The sequence below is a fragment of the Leptonychotes weddellii genome, chromosome 8 (genome assembly GCF_054177405.1).
Source record: "Leptonychotes weddellii isolate Sample4059 chromosome 8, ASM5417740v2, whole genome shotgun sequence".
Lineage (NCBI taxonomy): Eukaryota > Metazoa > Chordata > Mammalia > Carnivora > Phocidae > Leptonychotes > Leptonychotes weddellii.
In genome coordinates, this window is record NC_138376.1 from 83,952,187 (window position 1) to 83,956,849 (window position 4,663).

Genomic DNA, 4,663 nt, shown 5'->3' on the forward strand with positions numbered 1-4,663 from the left:
TAATCCTGAGAAACTATGCCCACCATGCTTCTTGTCTGCTTACGTGCTTTCAGTCCAGCTCTGTGGGTGTGTAACTGTGTGTTTAACAAGTATTCACCTGGATTTATCATGTTATTTTGCAGGAAACTGCCTCTGAACCAGCATGTGGTTAGGACTGTTCATCTCCCATTTAAATGCTGCTGCATAACACGCCCAGCTGGCTGGTGGGCCCAGTGCTCAGAGGAGCTGATTTCAGTGTTAAAAAAGACTTGGAAAATTTCAGCTTTTACTGGCTTCTGAGCACTTCTTTTCTTCCCAGTATATTCAAAAGGCAAAATCCTGCTCTATTTCTTCTGCCCCTCCAAATAGGTAAGTTCTGTCTGTGTTCTGTGGTGTGATTGCACTGCAGAGAAACGCTCTGTACATTCCATACAATTAATCTGTCACTATAATGGGAGCAGGAAAAGAATAGCAGCAATCATGCAGTAGAAAATGAATGCAGACTTCTGTATTACAGATTCAATTCTCTGGACAACCCTCCCCCTACAAAACAACTAAAAATGCTAGATGAAATTGTTTGAGTAGTTTAATTTATCTAAATTTAAATATATAACAAAATGTTAAATTGGGAGTTTTGAGTGAGACACCAAAATGCAATCAATATCAGGCACAAAACAAGTTATGAGACAGACCAAGATGAAGATGTTCATCACAGGTGGTCAAGAATACAACCCACTGAAGACACAAAACAGTGCAGTGGCTTTCCACCTGGAACCCCACTGCAGTGGGCTTGTGGCAAGATTTCCTTGGTAAGAGCCACACTATGCGGTGAGGAGTGATGGCGCCTCTCCCAAGTCTAGTAAGAGGAGCTTCCAGGAAACCTCTTAGCTTGATATGTATTTCCAGAAATGGTGAAACACAGGGGACAGGTGACTCATGGGTGAGGAAGCTAAAGGTTAGAGGCCTGGGGCAGCAGGGCAAAAAAGCAGGGTGTTTTTGCATCGCGATGTATCTGCATTCTAAAATTTATATGAAAATGCAAAGCACTAGAATGGCCAAAAATCTTTGGAAAAAAAAACAACAAAGTTGGAGGACTTGTATTATGTGATTTCAAGATTTATTATAAAGCTACAGTAATTAAGACAGTGCATGTTGGCATAAAGACATATAGAGCGACTGCACAGAAAGTCCAGAAATAGATTTACATTATACAGTCAATCATCTTTTGACAAATATCCCAAAGCAATTCAATGGGAAAAGGATAATATTTTCACCAATTGGTGCTTGAATAATTGGATGGTCATATGCAAAAAAAAAAAAAAAAAAGGAGAAAAAGATGATCTATAAAAAATTAACTTGAAATGGATCAAAGACATGCACATAAGAGTTAAAATTATATAATTCTAAAAGATAACTGTACTAGCTACCTATTGCTAAATAACAATATTACCACCAACTTAGTGGCTTCGAACAGCACACATTTGTTATCTCACAATTTCTGTGGGTCAGGAGCCCAGGCATGGGTAATGAGTCCTCTGCTTAGGGTCTTGGAAGAATGCAGTCAACATGTCAGCAGGCTGCCATCTCATTCAAGGCTCCACTAGGGACAGTTACTGGCAGAAGTCTGTTTCATGCAGTTGTAGGACTGAGGACTTCACTATCTTGCTGACAATTGGCCAGAGGCTGCCCTTAGTATCTAGACGCTACCCACAGTTCCTTATAATGTGGGGTTCCCCAAGTGAATTCTTGCTTCCTCAAGGCCAGAGAGAAAGAGACCCCAGCAAAGTGGATGTTAAAATCTTAAGTCACATAATCATGTAATCACAAATAATCACATACATCTCATCAGTTTTGCCATATTCTGTTGATTAGAAACAACCCACAGGTCCTGCCCACACTCAAGGCCAAAAGCAATAGAACAGTTAAAGAAGGTATATAGCTCTTCTGCACTAATAGGGGGGGAAATGTGCATGACCATACACATCTTTTGTTTGTCTGTTTAAAAAATAGTTCTACATTGCTATTCCTTTTATACTGAACTGCATGGTGATATCTTTTCTATGTATGCTTTTTTTTTGAGGCACAATTGGCATATAACATTATATTAGTTTCAGGTGTACAACATAATGATTCAATATTTGTATATATTAGGAAATGATTACCAAATAAGTCTAGTTAATATCCATTGCCCCACATAGTTACAGAATTATTTTTCTTGTGATGAGAACTTTTAAGATTTACTCTCTTAGCAACTTTCAAATATGCAATACAGTAGTATCAACTATAGTCACCATGCTGTACATGACATCCCTGTGACTTAGGTATTTGATAAATATAAGTTTGTACCTTTGACTCCCTTCACCTGTTTCACCCAACCCCATCTCCCCCACCTCTTTGTTCACTGTATCTATAAACTTAGTTTTCTTTTTTTTTAGATTCCATATATAAGTGAGATCATACAGTATTTGTCTTTCACTGTCTGACTTATCTCACTTAGCATAATGCCTTCAAGTTCCATCCATGTTGTCACAAATGGTAAGATTTTGTTCTTTTTTATGGTTGAATAATATTCCATTGTGTGTGTGTATGTGTGTGTGTGTGAGTGTATACACATTTTTTAAAGTTAGCTCCACCATATGTATGTATATGTATGTATATATATATACATTTTTTAAGTTAGCTCCACGCCCAGTGTGGGGCTTGAATTCATGACCCCAAGATTAAGAGTCGTATGCTCTACTGACTGAACCACAATTTATACAATTTTTTTTTTTTTACCCATTTCATCCATCGATGAACACTTAGGTTGTTTCCATGTTTGGCTATTGTAAATAATGCTACAGTGAACTTGGTGGTGCATATTATATCTTTTTTGAGTTAGTGTTTTTGTTTTCTTTGGATAGATATCCAGAAGCGGAATTGCTGTGTCACATGGTGGCTCCATTTTTAAATTTTTGAGGAACCTCCATACTGTTTTCCACAGCGGCTGCACCTATTTACATTCCCATAACAGTGCACGAAGGTTCCCTTTTCTCCACATTCTCACCGGCATTTGTTACCTCTTGTCTTTTTGATAATAGGCATTCTAACGTTCTAACAGGTGTGAGATAATATCTCATAATGATTTTGATTTGCATTTCCCTCAGAATTAGTAATGTTGAGCATCTTTTCATGTACCTGTTGGCTATCTGTGTATCTTATTTTGACAAATGTCTATTCAGATCCTCTGCTCATTTTTTAATTGGCTACTTTGGTTTTTTGCTATTGAGTTATATGAGTTCTTTATATATTTTGGGTATATTATTTGCAAATATTTTCTCCTATCCAGTGGGTTGCCTTTTCATTTTGTTGATGGTTTCCTTGGCTGTGCAGATGCTTTTTAGTTTGATGTAGTTTCTTTTTGCTTTTGTTGCCTTTGCTTTTGGTGTCAAAAAAAAAAAAATCATCACTGAGATCGATGTCAAGGAGCTTACCACTTATGTTTTCTTCTAGGAGTTTTATGGTTTCAAGTCTTGCATTCGAGTCTAATCCATTTTGACTTAATTTTTGTGTGTGGTGTAAGACAGTGGTCCAATTTCATTCTTTTGCATGTGGCTGTCCCGTTTTCCCAACACCATTTATTGTACAGATTGTCCTTTCTCCATTGTATGTTCTTGCCTCCTGTCATATATTAATTTTCCATATGCGCATAGGTTTATATCTTGGATTTCTGTTCTTTTTTTTATTAACATATAATGTATTATTTGTTTCAGGGATACAGGTCTGTGATTCAACAGTCTTACACAATTCACAGCGCTCACCATAGCCCATACCCTCCCCAATGTCCATCATCCAGCCACCCCATCCCTCCCACCCCTCTCCACTCCAGCAACCCTCAGTTTGTTTCCTGAGATTAAGAGTCTCTTATGGTTTGTGTCCCTCTCCGGTTTTGTCTTGTTTCATTTTCCCCTCCCTTCCCCTATGATCCTCTGTCTTGTTTCTCAAATTCTTCATATCAGTGAGATCATATGATATTTGTCTTTCTCTGACTGACTTATTTCACTTAGCATAATACCTTCTAGTTCCATCCATGTCATTACAAATGGCAATATTTCATTTTTTGATGGCTGCATAATATTCCATTGTATATATATACCACATCTTCTTTATCCATTCATCTGTTGATGGACATCTAGACTCTTTCCATAGTTTGGCTATTGTGGACATTGCTGCTATGAACATTGTGGTGCACATGCCCCTTCGGATCACTACATTTGTATCTTTGGGATAAATACCCAGTAGTGCAATTACTGGGTCATAAGGTAGCTCTATTTTCAACGTTTTGAGGAACCTCCATACTGTTTTCCAGAGTGCCTGCACCAGCTTGCATTTCCACCAACAGTGTAGGAGGGTTCCCTTTTCTCCGCATCCCCGCCAACATCTGTCATTTCCTGACTTGTTAATTTTAGCCATTCTGACTGATGTGAGGTGGTATCTCATTGAGGTTTTGTTTTTTATTTCCCTGATGCCAAGTGATGTTGAGCACTTTTTCATGTGTCTGTTGGCCATTTGGATGTCTTCTTTGCAGAAATGTCTGTTCATGTCTTCTGCCCATTTCTTGATTGGATTATTTGTTCTTTGGGTGTTGAGTTTGATAAGTTCTTTATAGATTTGGATACTAGCCCTTTATCTAATATGTCATTTG